The sequence below is a fragment of the Talpa europaea genome, assembly GCF_964194135.1.
Source record: "Talpa europaea genome assembly, chromosome: 6".
Lineage (NCBI taxonomy): Eukaryota > Metazoa > Chordata > Mammalia > Eulipotyphla > Talpidae > Talpa > Talpa europaea.
Window position 1 is genome coordinate 105,460,994 of NC_140072.1, and position 16,712 is coordinate 105,477,705.

The following is a 16,712-nucleotide window of genomic DNA, read 5'->3' on the forward strand; positions in this document are numbered from 1 at the left end:
TTCATTTGTTTTCTAATTCACAAATATAAATTAACCAATCTCAAAAAGCTCCTTGGTTTTGTGAATTATTGATGTTGTCACCTGCTAGAGACTTAATTCCAAGACAAATATACGAATCACTACATCACACGCACAAATCCTTTTGACACAAATTCAATTTCTGTGGCAACAATAATATATTGACTGAGCTTTATTTTTTTCTATTTTATGACACTTATTAATGGCATAGATAAAAGAAATCTATCATTTTTCTTTATTGTAAATGTAAACAATCTCATGCCATCTTGAGAAAGTTAAGGTAAATACCACTTGATACCCCTTAATGTAAATGAGGGCATGTCACAATAAAACATTAAGGCATTATTTTGCAAGCAAGACTGAGTCTCATAATCCTATTTTTTCTCAATCCTATTTTTTCTTAACTTTTTAGTTAAAAAGTTTAACTAAAATTTAATTAGGCTGCCAACATCTGCAGGACACTATATCAAATATAGAGAGGAAACAGTTACTGCCCGTAGGAGCTTACAGTCAAAGAGCAGCATGACAGTGGGATAAACACCTTAACAGAGGATGCAATGGTGACGGGGGAAAAAAGAAATTCTCTACTGTCCATTATATGTGCTTAAATACATGTTAACATGTACCCATTCTAGCAATAAGCTAAGTCTAAAGTAAAATTAATTTTAAGCCAAAATTTAAGTAAAAATTATAAAATGCAATTTTTCCTTCTTACAGAATGTGAGATTCCTAAAATGCTCATTCAAAAAAGTTACTAAACATTACTATGTTCTTGACAAGTGATACCTTAGTAGATAAAACAGATCTCTATCCTAACCAAACGTACAAGCTATTCAGGAAATAGACAATGAACACAGTAAGTCACAGAGAATGTTAAAAGGAAGTGAATGAGTATTTTGCTGAAATGTATAGTGCAGTGTCAGGCCAGCTTGTAAAACAGGATAGGAGATTTGCAGCTTGCGCTTTTCCATTTGGGGAGTTAGGGGCAGCACAGGCAGTGCTAAGAAAGTGATCTTTGAGCAGAGTGTAATGTGTACTAAGGAATTAGCTATGTGAATATGGGGGAGAATGTTTCAGAGACAAAGAACAAGCAGAATAGTCATAAAAAAAAATTTTTTCTGATGTTTTCCAGAAACAAGGTCAATGCAACAACAGCAGTGGGCAACTAAGTCAGAGAAAAGGGAGGAGGCAAATCTAGTCCCTGGCCATTTTAAGGACCATGGGCTTTTAGTCTTCCATAGGAATAATCACAAATGTTAATGTATGAAACATTTTATAAATAACCTAAATAATAAATAATAACAATCCACACATTACACAAGATACACTGGGAGTAAGAAAAGAGATCAGTTCTCAATCACTCCCTTTAGGGCCCTTTAAGTGGCTTGTTTGGTTATGCTGCCAGGAGTCTTTTACCAGAAAATATTAGAAATATTCCCAAAGCACTGCACAGCCCACAAAGGCAATTCTCAGACAAACTCAGTGAATTCTATTGTATTAACAAAACGATTTTTTAATATGGTCAGTCTGAGGGGCCAATGGGAATAACCAAGCACATTCGCAGAAAAGAAGATGAGAAAAATTAGTTACAACAAATTCCCTCAAACCCCTGATCAGTCCATGAGTCCCTCCCTGAGTGGTCTGCACACAAAAGGCAGGGTGCCCCACAGACCCTTAAGTCCCAGCCTCAGAGCTGCTCTAGGACAGTCCTTCTCCTACCCATACTTTTGTAAGTTTCTATTTCTTGTCCAAGCTCTAAGGCACTGCCCCAGCCCCTTCCCACTCAATACCTGTACTCAGGCTGCTTCTGTGGCCCCATGTGACTACCTACTCACCTTCCAAACACTGCCTGCTTCTGGAAAGTTCTGTAACTTTCCCCAAACATGCCTCTCCAGCGTCTCCTATAAACACCCTTGGGTTTACTACGCAGAAGCAAACAACCTGCATTCTAGGATCAAACTCACCTAAACTAGAATCTCACGCTGATGCTGATCAGCTGTGTGACCTCTGCGTGACTTTGAGCCTTAATTTCCTTACTTGTAGCATAAGGATAGAAATTTCTGCCAGAGAAGCTTGTAGAGAAACTTGAGGACACAAGGTACTACACCTGGAAGGGATTTAACATTTCTCCCTCCCTATCCCCCTTCCTATCCTCCCTTCCTACCAGGACCTACATTCCCCTCATTCTCCTCAGAGGCTATCCCTACCCTCTCCTTCCTCCAGGATCTGTTATTTGTTACTCCATTTAACTCACTGATTTAAATATGTGCAGGTCTCCCCCTTGGGCTAGGACTCCTAGAGGGCAGGGATTGTTTTTTGTTTTTTGGCTTTTTGCTAGCAGCTCAGTTTTGCTGGGTGTCAATTAAGTTGGACCACCCTCTTTTCAGCTGCTGGGGCCTCTCAAGTGTGTTGCCCTTTGTTTACAATTCCCACAAAATTCGCAGTTTGTGTTTATGTCTCATCATTTTTTTAAGTGGCAGGGAGCATATTTCCCTCTTCTTTGATTCCCTAGACCTACTAAAGTGTAAGAAACATTTTAGGCCTGCGGTTTTCAACCTGACAACACATGAAATCAACTGAAGATGTTGGTTTGTTTTCTTTCTCTAACACAGATGCCTGACTATTATCCCAGACCATCTGAATCAGAATATCCAAAAGATATTTTAAAGCTCCCCCAGGTGACTCTAACGTGCAAGCACAGTTAAAACCACAAAATTAGGCCAACTACTTCATAAGGGCTGGACCAGTTTACATTCCCACTAGCAGGGTAGGAGGGTTCCCTTTTCTTTACAACCTTGTCAGCATTTGTTGTTTCTGGTCTTTTCAATATGGGCCTGTTGTACCACAGGGCAGGTTCTCTATCAATTTGGGCAGATGGGTAAAGGCGAGTGCTAGAGCCTTTTGTGGCTTTTTACTTGTGCAGTGCAGCAACCAGGCAACCAGGTGTAGGGAGGGCAGGGGGCCAGGGTGCTGGAGGCTGGTAGGCAAATCTGTACTCTTTCTCTGGGCTTTCTCTGGGGTCGTCTCATGGTCCTGCCTCTCTGCAGTCACTCGTCCTCTCGCAGCCGTTCTACTGCAGCCGGGCTCTGCAGCCCTTATAGCCTCAACCTCTAGATCCAGGTGTGCCCATTTACACATGCCCACTCAACACCACACTCCAAGTGCGCACAATCAGACGTGAGTGTGCCCTCTGCCCAATCTCCCAAACGCCTCCCGCATTCAAGGCCACAGGTGACAGCCACAGAGGCTGGCATAAAAGCCTGACCAATTCACTTACCCTACAGGGCCACTCTTACAGGTATCAACTAGTATCTCATTGTGGTCTTGATTTGCATTTCTCTAATCATCAGCGATTGTGAACATTTTTTCCTGGGCCTGCTAACCATTTTAATGTCTTCTTTGGAGAGATGTCTGTTTAGTTATTTTGCCCATTTTTTTGATTCAGTTATTTGAGTCATTCTGGTAGTGTTTTATGAGTTCTTTGTATATCTTTGATAGCAGTCCGCTATCAGATGTATGGTATGCTAATATATTTGCTCCCACTCAGTAGTGCTCTTGCGTTATGGTTTCTTTTTTTTGAAAAAAGATTTATTCATGCATACAAGAACCAGGGTACAGGCCAGATGTGCAGGAGGGTGAGAGGATTCCCCAGAGACAGAGTGGGGAACAGAACAGGCAGATTGAATGAAATACACTGCTGAGGGGAGCACCGGGCAGGACAGGAGAGGTCTGCTGCGCCATGTGGGTTGCTCCGAGGCTGGCGGGGATCGAACCGGCACTGCGGAGGCTGCGCACAGCTTCACAGCGCTGCCCTCAACTGCCTGTGCCACCAGGGAGGCCCTTTACTTATGGTTTCTTTTGCTGTACAGAAGCTTTTTAGTTGGATGTAGCCCCAGCTATTTATGTTCTCTTTTGTTTCCCTTGCTGTTGGGGACAAATCCCTAAAAGCATCACTAAAGTTTATGTCATGAAATGTGTTGCCTAAACTGTGGAAACAACCTAAATGCCCCAGCACAGATGAGTGTATCAAGAAGATGTGGTATGATGTACACAATGATCAGCAGGACTCAACATAGACACACAAGAAGCCAATCAAATCTTCACTTCCCCAGAAATCTGGATTTGGAAATCAGAGATGTGAATCGGTGTGTGGTCTGGCATGCACCAAAGGCATATACATATGTCTAAAATTGTGAAGCTCTGGTTGGTTGTACGGAACTCAAAGTAGTGGAAACCACTATGCAGATATACAACAGTGAAACAAATGCCTAGTGAAAAGCAAAACAAAACTGTTTGACCCCAGAGGAGAGAAAAGGTCCCCAGCTTTCAGTTCTTGCTTCGAGGCCTCCATGAGTGCCAGTCACACTTTACTGAGGTTGGCATCCCTGTCTACATTCACAATTGCCCTTTCCAACCTTAAACTAAATATTGTATAGGTCCACTCCTTTAAGCCAAATAGGCCTTGACTGAGACAGAACCCAAGATTGCAAATGGGTCCCTAGATATCCATGACATAGCCCACCTCATCATCATTACTACCTACACTTACTAAGCACTTAACATAATTGCAATATGCCCAACAACCCTATAAATTAGCCATTATCCCCATCTTAGAGATCAGGACTGTGACCCTAAACCCAGACTCCCTTTCCTCAGCTCAGTTCCCTTCTAATGGGTCAGTTCTGTTATAAAACCTAAAAGAGAAAGATGTACTGGGAAAATGAAGCAGTCTCTGAGTTGTTAAAGGCCAAAGAAATTTGAAAATGAAATCTTAACAAGGAAGATGAGGATAATTTCCACTGGAAGAATAGTGTTGTAAGACTTTTAAAAGTTCAGGTGAATGAGTATAAAAGTTGGGGGTGACAGAAGCAATTTTAATTTCTGTAAATTGACTAACACTAATAAAAATTTGCTTTTCCAGAGACTGTTCCCCTTAAGTGTAAAATAGAAATAAAATATTTTTTAATTGAGTATTTGTGGAATTTGAGGTTTAATACATATCACAAGCCTTAAACTAGGCCCTCCCAATTCAGACTAAAATATAAAATCATAAGCCATTAAATGATCACATTCCAGCAGATCATTTTTAAACATCAAAGCCAGAAATTAGTTAAAAGGCTATAACTAAAGAAAATTTAATTTTTAAATTATTGATAAAATTTGAACTTTTTTAAATCACTAAATTTTCTTGCATAATTTAATTACTACTTTTTATTACTACTCCCTAAATTGGTCTTTCATTTAAAATAAGTAAAAAAGATGATTGAATATTCACAAAGTTAACATCTGAAAAAGGGAAGCAGAGAGCATAGTTCTAGCTTTCACATACCATGCCAATACCGTGAACAAAATGTGAGTTACATTTTACATTTCTTTTAGAAATATTCACCAATTAAGACATAGTTAGGGGCATCTAAGCTAACAAAACAGCATTTGAACCGTGGCATAAAGACCTATATAACATGTCACCTGCCTTGGAAGATTTCACAGTCCAATAAATTCTAGAGGAAAAAAATAAATATCCTAGGTAACTCACTTTCCCTTTTTTTGATGATTCAAATAACCGAATAACATAAGTAACTGTCCTGCCAGGGTTATACATACTGACACACACAGGTTCCTCACCTTAATACTTTTCATGTCATCTGTCATCCAAAGGAATAGAGGGAATTTGGAGAGATAAATCCTTGAATAGGATTAGATACAGTGAAATATCTAATAAGATTAGGTACACATCATCCCATGATGACACAGTGAAATTCAACAATACAGAATTCTATATAATTCTATGTCACAAGCCAGGTTTTAAACACACTAATTTCTGTCATCTAGCTGCAAGCTCAAGTAACTGCAGACTAAACTACCCTTGGCACTCTTCCAGCAACACCAAAGACAACTTCAGCAATGACTCTTTAGCAATAATCCAAGTATATCTCTAAAGGACTTCTGAAAATACATGGCACCATTCAGATATAGTAATAAAACAAGTCAATAGAGGTTACGGAGAAGATAGCAGCTGAAAACCACAGACATGGGAAAGTCTCCAATCATCCTAATATTCTAGTACAAATTACTGAGGACTACAGATCTCACAAGGATACAAAGATAATTTTCCTGTGCCTGTTATTTTTAATTGAGATGTAATTTACATATAACATTGTGTATATTTAAGGTAAACAGCATGTTGACTTGATGCATGTATATACTGCAATGTGATTACTACTATAACTTTCGCTAAAACACCTATCATTTAATTTTTTGTATTGTCTAGTGTCTTAGCAATTTTGAAATATATAGCACCATATTGTTGACCATAAGTTGTCGTACATTAGCTCTCCAGTACTTATTCATCTTCTAGTTCTAAGTTTATACCCTTAAAAAATACCTCCCAAATTCCCCTACCTCCCAGGTCCTGGTAGCTACTACTGTACACTGTGTTTCTACAAGTTTGGCTCTAAATTCCATATAAAAGTGATATCCTACAATATCTGTCCTTCTCGATCTGGCTTATCTCACTAAGTATAATGTCTTCAAGGGTCATCATCTTGTGAAAATTGGCAGGAGGCCCTTCTTTGTACATATGTGTATATATGTATTTTTTTAACCAAGTTTTCTTTACCCATTCACCCATTAACATTTTGTCTCCATATCGCAGCTATTATGTATAATGCTGTAATAAACATGTATGTACAGATATCTTTTCAATATCCTGATTTCCCTTGGATATATATCTTTATAACCAAACATGGGATTGCTGGATCATATTATAATTCCATTTTGAAATTTCCAAGGAATCTCCATACTGTTTTCTTAGTGACTGAACCAATTTATTCCCACCAACAGAACACATGTATTCCCTTTTCTCCCCAACCCCAGCAACTTGTTATTTCTTGTCTTCTCAATAATAGTCATTCTAATAGGTGTGATCCCATGCCTGTTTCTGTCATCACTGATGTTGTTTTCCTCATATATCTATCACTGAGAGTAGCTTCAGAGGCTATGAAAATGTATCATCTTTGCAGTATAAGAAGTGTGTGTTTCCCAGCAGGAATGAAAGGTCACTTCACTGGACGGCAGATGACTAGCACGTGAAGGCTCCTAGGGTCAGAAGCAGTCCCTTTAAACAGGAAGGTGGACCAAAGTCTGCCACTAATCATGAGTCATATATGTCTATTTAAATTAAGTCAAATTTAAAAATTCAATAAATTGGTAGTATGAGCCACATGTGGCTAGTGACTACCAAGTTGGATACAGCAGAACAGAACATTTCCACCGTCACAGAAAGTTCTATGACCAGCACTCATCTACATAGTATTAAGGGCTAAAAAACTGATGTGCTCATGCTGGAAGGAGGCATAAAGTAAAATGAGAAAAAGATCAAAGAGATAGTACTTGGGGAAACTAATTTAAGGGGATAGGAAGGAAATAAGAAAAGATCAGACCAGAACACATCATGGAAAAAGTTTCAAGAAGTGAGGGGTCCGTGCTAATACTATGAAGAAGTCAGAGTAAGATGAAGCTTGAAAATCGATCACTGGATTGGCAGTTGTTAATCTACCAAAGCAATTTCAATAAAATGAAAAGCAAAGGCAAGACTAAGAAACCAATAGAAAGTAGCCAAATTCCTCCTTCATGAAGGCACTCTGCCTTTATCAAGCCTATCATATTAGCAGCAAAAATCTAAGAGCTGTTTAGTACATGGACTCCCTGATAACACTTTACACTTATCAGTTCACACCTCTCTTTCTCCATACCAGGCTGAATGCGAACCTCTTAAGTCAAGGACCAAACTGTAGCCACCTGTGCTATGCTTACTATAAAGGGAACGCAAATATTTACTGAATAAATGAAAACTATTTCACAGCTTTTGGCCACAGGGGAAGGACACAGTGCATGGTATTTAGAGAGGGCAAAAAGTCGTGGGAAAGTTGGGGAGGGGGTTGTTTGGTTTTGAGTCTGCTATTTTATCTATAATGAAAGATATCTGAGCATTCCTACAGGAGGAAGCCTGTGAAGAGTGACACTTTCCTTGTGGAACTGGGCTAGCTTGAGAGCCTTGGTAAAAGGATTAACGTTGAACAGAAAAACAGACATTTCTTCTGTGGCAAGTGGAGGAGAAAGGATGAAGAATGGATCAGATACAGACGCAGCACTGCCAGCAACCCAACAAGCTCAAGTAAAACAGCCTTTATTTTCCCTCTGAAGCTGTGAAGGTGAGAGAGAGGAGTCAGGGATAACCATCTCCAAGATATTTTATAAAGTGAGTGCTGTTCCCATCTGGGTACAAAGTGGATGCTTTAAACATACACTTCATTAGGGAATACAAAAGAAAATAGTAAGCATCATCGTCACCTCTGTACAGAGAAAACCTGAATTTTCAGTCTGGGAATGAAAGGTAAGATTAGTGAATTTCACTCTATACTCTTACACTGTCGGACTTTTTAAGAAGAACATACACGATGTTTTCTATTTAAAAACGGTTTACAACAAAAAAGGAACCAGCCCATAGAGAAGGTAAAGAGAGTGATACATAGTTCCCATAAATGCTGAAATGAGAAAGGATGTGACCAGAATCCAAGGGTCCTTCAAAATCAGGGCTCTACAACCAGACCAGCCATGGTCCTAGCCATCATTCCCTGTTCCTAGCTGCTACACCTCGGGAAAGTTCCCAAACCTCTCTCCCTGCCCCAGTATCACCATGTGCAACACAAAAGTGGCAAGAGTACCTAGTTCAAGGCACTGTGCCAGGATTTAGTAATAAAATCACTGCCCAATCTACTGTGAAAGCTGAATAAGAGTAGATATTGTGATGATAATGATTATCTAACAGCTTTGAGGACTGTGGTAATCAGTGGACCCATAAATATTCCACATCAAAGAGCATCAGTTCACAGCTGATGGGAGGTATTTCCACTAGCAGATAACAGCTCATTCAGTCACAGACAAACCTATCAAAGTTGGTCCAAGATTGGCGATCCAAGACAATTTGACAAGAGGCCTGAGGTTCCAGAGTTTATGCACATTATTCTTATGGCAAGGTTGAGGAGTTGAGGAATTTGAAGGCATCCTACTTCAAAAGGAAAACCAGGGTTGCTTTTGTGAAGGGTGGGTTTGCCGTGGAACAAATATTGTCACCAGGAACCTAACATAAAAAAAAAGAGAGAGAGGTAGGGCCTCCCTGGTGGTGCAAGGGGTTAAGACGCAGCCTGTGAAGGTGTCCGCAGCCACTGCAGCATGAGTTCGATCCCCGGCCAGCCAGGGAGCAACCCACATGGCACAGGAGACCTCTCCTGACTCACCCGCTGCTCCCCTCAGCAGTGTACTTTGGTCAGTCTGCCTGTTCTGTTCCCCACTCTGTCTCTGGTGAATCCTCTCACCCTCTACACCTCTGGTCTGTACCCCAGTTCTTGTATACATAATAAATAAATCTTTAAAAAGAGAGAGAGAAAGCGAGAAAGAGAGAGAAAGGCAAGGGTAAGAGGCTGGAAGTCTAGAAGAAATAAAAAAGATGAGAATCTCTTGGTGTATGTCCCTCTCCAGGGAACCAGGGTCCTTGGACAATGTGGACAATGTAGGTAATCCCCCGGAATGCAGGAGTGAGAGGGAGGGAGGTTGGAAGAAGAAAGGCTACAATTGTGTCAATAACTGAGCTTCTGTCATATCTCCTTCAATATAACCAGCCCTAGAGATTTCAGGACCACAGAAATTAGATGTCCCCTACTTTGGAACTCATAAAAGAATAAAACTAATAATAGCTGTCATGTATTACCTGTTAGGCACTGTGCCCACACCACTATAACTTGCATTACCCCAACTTTCCTCACACAATCTATAATTATCTGTTTCATTTCATGGATATGAAAACTGAGGCACAGGCATTAATTAATTTGCCCAAGGGTGCATAGCCATATTTGAATGTAGAATAATGTCATTTTGTCAAGGTCAAGGTTCTAAAGCCAGGTTACAGAAGGAGTACGAGTTGTATGGCATGTTTATCCAATGACCTGACATGTTTTTGATAGTCTTCACATGCCACTGTCCACCACCACGGAAATCTTTTCTAAAAAGAAATAGACACTCAAGAAATATGAATAACATTTAAATTTAAATTAATCGTGAACAGATTAATGAATATAATGTTACAGAGCAATTTTGTACAGATTTTCAATTAGCCAAGCAATCACATTCCTCTACAAGCTCAAGCCTAAAACAAGAACCACCAAGTGAGAAAGTGACTTCCAAAAGCTTACGAACATAAAGCAGCTACAAGAAGGTTCAAGACATAAGAGCAAAAAATGCCCTCAGAAGAAAGGCTGAATGAAGCTAGAACATCATTTTAATTGGAGACCATCACCATTTATAAGGAAATGAAACAGTCACACTGAATTTCTGAAGGCAGATTATGTGCATTCTATTCTTCATGTTCATTTCTCAGGCTGTCAAATTTTTCATTAGAAATGAATTGTAATTGTCATTATGAATTGCATTCTATCCAAGGTTTTGATAAACAAAAACAGTTTAATACTATAGTACAGTCCATAATTAATGTCAACAATTTGCAAATCCTCATTGAAACTGAATGCTACAAAGTTTCATTTTATAAAGCTCCATTAAATAGGCCACCTCAGGAGGAAAACGCTGCAATTACAGGATAAACTCCCCACATTCTGGCAAGATACTTTATAATAAAATTAACCAAATAAATGCATTTTTTAATAAATGCATTATTGTGGTTCTCACAATTAGACTAATCGTACAATTAGTCCCTTAGTATCTTATTAAGAGTTTCAAGAATTTCTATACCATTACTCCAAAAGAAGCATACATTGATTTTTCACTTTTACTACTATAATGACTGAGAACTAACAATATTTTCCTTGTCAAGAGTCATATTTAACCTATGAAGGTCTGACTTGGGCAATAGTTACTTCAGTCTACCCCAAGTTCTTCAGCACACAGAATGCACTTAGTACAGGTTTGATACATTTAAGTCCTTGTGCCCCCAAACCTTCCTTTCTGGTACTTAAAATGTACTATGATTCTCAAAGATGGAGAGTATAAAACTATTGAGGACTAATTCCATTTACATATCATTTTTTTAGGGAAAAGAGATAAATATAAATTGGACCACCCCCCCCCCAAAAAAAAAATCAAAATAGAAATGTTAAAGAAAAAAACAAAAACAAAAAACCATATAGGTCCTTACCTCGAGGAAATGAAGAGCAAATATTACAAAAAGATGTAAACAGGAAGGCAGAAAATGGACATTGGGTTTTATGATGTTTCCTTTCTGAAGCTTATTGCTGAGTACTTGATGTTATATACCTCTTTTACTTGATAAAATGTATTTATTAAAGACTGCAAAGAAAATGTTTACCCTCATAACTATTTAAAATTATTTTAGTTAAGTAGATAGCTATTTAACTATTTAAAAGTAAACTTTCTGGGGCCTCCCTGGTGGCCTAGAGACTAATTCTCAGGCTACCACCACGAAGGCCATTGCAATGGCTTGAGTTTGAACCCCAGCCAAGGAGCTAACCCACATGGCACAGCAGACCACTCCTGTCTCACCTGCTGCTCCCCTCAGCATGTATTTCAGTAGATTTGCCTGTTCCGTTCCCCATTCCCCATACATGTTGATGATGTGGCTCTGATTCTTTCTGCTCCTTTTCAGTGTTCTCATACAATTAATTTTTAGATGAACTAAAAATGTTCACCTATGTCTATATATATTTTTAAGAGATCTCTACTTTACCTACAGCCTCAAGTCAAGACCTTTAAAAAAGACAGAGACATTCAAAAGCAGACCTTCATCAAAAGTCTAGGGTTGTGTGCGACAATTCATCAGTCTCTTATATTTAGCTTCCTCAGCCTCTGAGATTCCATTTCCACCCAAGAACAAAGTTAAGAAAAAAGAAAACAGCAAACCATACACATGTCTTTCCACTACTAAATCCAATAATGATGATTTAATTTCAGCAAAACCTCACCATTAATCACATTAAATAATGCTGCTAATTTGAATTTTATTAGTTTTACAATTTTATTTTGAGTTTTATATATAAATCTGTTTTGATTTTATTGTTGTATGAGAGTCATGAGCATAGTTAAAATGAGCTTTATATCTATACATAAATAATATTTTATTATCATTCAAGTCCACACTTGACTACCACAAGAATTTTTTTTCTAAGCTTGAGCTTGTTTCCTTTGTAGGTTTCTTTTTGAAAGTTTCATGTGTACTCAAGTTTCATAGTTGCATGAACTTCCACTTACAAATAAAGACCATATCGCTCAGAAAGCTTCAGAAACTTCCTCTAATAATTCAGCCATCAGAATCAGAAGTCTACATGAATCCAAACATCACCTGGCATATCAGGATAAGAAATTAAAACAGATGACTATCCCTCTGCTACATCATAAGGAAAAAGTCTGACCCAATTAAGATCTTCCAGTATAAGAACATTATTCTGATACCCAATGTAATACCACCACTGCTCTACAATCTAGGCAAAACTGCTAATATTACTACTAATGATGACCCCAACAACAATCCTATATATGGCAAATATTTACATAGAGGATTCAAGAAGCCAGGCACCATTCTAGGTCCATCAGATATTAACTCGCAATCTTGCCAACAACTACATTTTACACATAAGCAAACAGGGAGAGAAAGAGCTTAAGTAACTTTCCCAAGTTCACACATCTAATAAGTGACGTAGCTAAGATTCATGCCCTAAAAGTGGGCAATGTCACTCATAAATGTTATTCATAATGCCTCTTGCAAAAACTGTAAGAAAGAATGGTAGTGGATCTTTTGAAGAATAAAATCTATGGCAAGCGTTTCCAAATAGTTTTCATTAATTAGCTAGTAACTTGGATATTCCAGCACCAACAATTCACTTACAGAAAGACTCTTAAATTTCCTCTAAGTTAATAGTGATTATATTTGATTTGCTATTTAAGAAAATTGCTCCCAGTGGTAAGGTATTTCAAGCCACCCAGCTGCTATTGAGAGAAAAGTTACCTTTGTAGAGCCTGTTCAAAGAAAGCTCATGCTTTGATCCTTAATATCCCATGAAGTAAAAGGTTATGCTTAATCTATATTTTATAGATCTAAAAGTCAAATTAGTTTCTGGGATAAACAAGCAGAATGTGATAGTAAGCATATTCTTTAGCTTTCATTTCTTTCCTAGTTTGGAGGATACTATGTGCTGAGTTAAAGACAATTACATTAGTGTAATGCGTAGCAGTTTTTCTTGTATTATTCTGCAAGCATAAACAAGTTATACACATGTTAATTTACATTCTATATAAAAAGCCAATTTTAAATCCAATTTATAAGGCAATAAATATATAAAGATTCTAGGACACAGCAATAAAGTTATGCCATAAAGTAGAGTTAATTCAAGACAACAATAATAAAAGCATGACAAATTTTAGCATTCTACCAACTGCACAAAGGTGTTTCAGGTAACATCTGTTCAGAAGCAATTGCTACAACACAGACTAGATGAGATGCAAGACTTCACAGTGTAATAAATGTGTGTCAGTTTGCTTGCTTCATAATTAAAGACATGAGTCTTAAAAAAAAAAAAAGCAATTAAGCCTTGCTTTAAATCTGAGACAATCATCTCTACTCCCATCCTTTTTTATCCACAAATAAGAAATCCAGAGTGACCCAAAAACTACATAACATATATCATCTATTTTCAGCAGGTAAATGTACTCCCAAAAAGCCACTTGCTATATTTTACTTCTTTTCATAAATCACATATTAACAAACAAACAAAAACATCTACTCTGTTAGAAAGAATGGAAAGGAAAGTCTGGGTTGATTCAGAGCAATTTATTTAGGAGAGTGGGCAAAAATAAGGTGATGATGCCTTCATACAAAGATTTCAGTGTCTGATGAGTTGGGTGGGATTTTGACATGAATAAAACTCAGGTGCTAAAGCCTTCAACTTATGATAGCCTTCAACTAGCACTGATTCTTTTAAGTAACATAAATTTATTATGTTTATAGATTCTGTGGGTCAAGAAATTCAAGGCAGAGCTGGATGGTTTGTCTTATGATATCTTCACAGCTGCTCCATAATATCTAGGACCGCAGCTGGGAAGCTGGGAATGGGGGGGGGGGGGTGCTCCAATAGCTGAGGGTTGGAATTATCAGACTACCATAACAGACACAAAAACTGGGCTTAACTAAACTGTTGGCCTACACAAGATCTTTCTAGGTGACAAGTAGGGTATTTACAGCATAGCAGCTAGATTCCAAGAGTCAGCTTCTGTAGAGCAAATGTTCAAAGAATCAAAAGGAAGCTGTGTGGACTTGAATGATGTATGGATTGAAGCAGTCTCAATATTACCATGAGTCAAGGGGATGGATCATGGAATTTGTTTCCTGGAAAGGAGTGTTAAAGAATTTTCAGTCGTTAAAAAAAAAAAAAAAAAATCATTACATAAACTAAATTTAAGAGCTAAAGATAGAGATCAGACTAACTGCCAAAAGTATGAGTAATATGTGTGCTGTTTACTACTGGGGGTTTTGCATCACCCATTCTCTTCAATAGTCCATAGACTTCAGGGCCTGTTAACAGATCAAAACATCCCAGCGGAGAACCTGACTTTCTATATTTCTTAACAGTTTAACTTGAGAACAACTGAAAGCTCCACTTTAGCTGAAGATTCGATGAAAAAATAAACTAAAAGAAGTGCATACAGAAATCGCCTCCACCTTTTCTCAGTTTCTAGCAATTATTGAAAAGATACAACAGACCAAGATGAAACAAGGTTCTAGTCGTTATTCCAGAGAACCATGGCATGTTTGTCTCCCAGACCACAGACCTTCCAGAATAAAATGATACCACAGGAAGAGATTTAAATGAATCTGATGGTCCTCCTAAAACAGATTTTTATACTGCTAAACCAAACCTTTCACTGTACTCAACCTCATTCTATACCTGCTGAGTTAATTTTCTATGGCTACCATAACAAATTACCACAAACCTGGAGCTTAAGCAACAGAAATGTATTCTCTCAGTTCTGGAATCCAGAAGAATGAAATCAGTTTCACTAGATGGAAATAAAGGTGCCAGTAAGCCTGTTTTCCCTCCAGAAGCTCGAGAGGAGAAGGGTTCCAAGCATCATCCCGCTTCCAACAGCTGCAGCATTCTTTGGTTTGTAACTATTATCACTCATCTCTGCCTTGCAGTCACCCTGTTCTCTTCTGTAGTCAAGTCTCCCTCCATTTCCCTCTTAAAAGGATACATGTGTTTGTATTAGGGTCCAACATGATAATCCAGAATAATCTCCCTATTATGACTTTTAGTTTTAATTTAATCACACTTGACTGCACTGTCCTTTTTGCCATAGAGGTTCCAGGGATTAAAAGATGAATATCTTTGGGGGATCATTATTCATCTACTACACCTGCCTCCAAGATAAACCCAAAGCTATTAGGTAAATGTGCATGAATCTCATCAAGCCCACTCAGATTTCAATTCTAGTTCCCAATACAATAAGCAGTTCTCCAACCTAATACCTCTTCCCATCTCACCATCCACCTATAATCAGGAAATCACTAATTTATATCCATTAAAAACATTACTAACTATTGTTAATGGCACCTGAGAAAAGAAACAATATTGATTTACACTCCCAATAGCATGGGAGAGCAATACAGGAGAGTGCTAAGGAAAGGCACACTTGGTGACAGATTGCCTCCACTTCAAATGCCTGCCTCGCCAACAGGCAGCAGTTTGACCTAAGGCAATGTTAACCTCTGGACTTCAGTTTTCCCATCTAGCAAGCAAGGCTAATAATACTACCCACCCATGGCCTTGCTATAAGGATTAAAGGGGTTGACATTTACAAAACATCTAAAACAGTGCTTAGCTTCTCATTAAGGTGAACTGTTATTACTAACGATGCCCAAACACAGTCAACATACAGAGAATACTGAACAAGGTGAAAAGTCTCTCACAGTCAAAATTAAGGGCATTAGAATGACATAACCAGACAATAATTAACGATCCGTTCAAATGGAAACAATAAGAGTATTTGGATTAGATGCAAGATTTACACTAAAGTCTGTGAGTACTTTTAAAGGACAGTCCTAACTAATTAAAAAGAAGAGCTACTCTGCCAACTTGGATCATCATAGTTACTTCCATCCTTTGAAAAGACTGGCCCGCATCCTAGAGATGGAGACTTCTCCAAAAGCTACATGTCCTGCTGTTACTCTGAACCTGATGTGTGTACTGTGTTTCTAAGGTTAGTGGGAATTAGGAATTAAGTGTTTGGTATCACTGAAATAGGGCAACTCTGTAGCTTTGTGTTTTGTTTGACTTGATTTTGGTTTTCTTCTAGGAGGGAAACAGGAATCAGGTCCAGGTGCTGAAGGTGTGACCTAGGGCAGGTACCATCTTTAACAATACTACTGGAGGGCCTCCCCGGTGGCGCAGCGGTTGAGCGCTGGGTTGCGAAGCTGCCCGAGGCCTCTGCGGTGCCAGTTCAATCCCCGGCTGCTCCCCGGCCACCGGAGGAGGGTCCCACATGGCGCGCAGACCTCTCCTGCCGCCCGCTGCTCCCCTCAGCAGTGTACTTCGGTCCTTCTGCCTGCTCTGCCTCTGGCTCTGGTGAATTCTCTCACCCTCCCGCGCTTCTGACTGTACCCAGTGCATGTATAA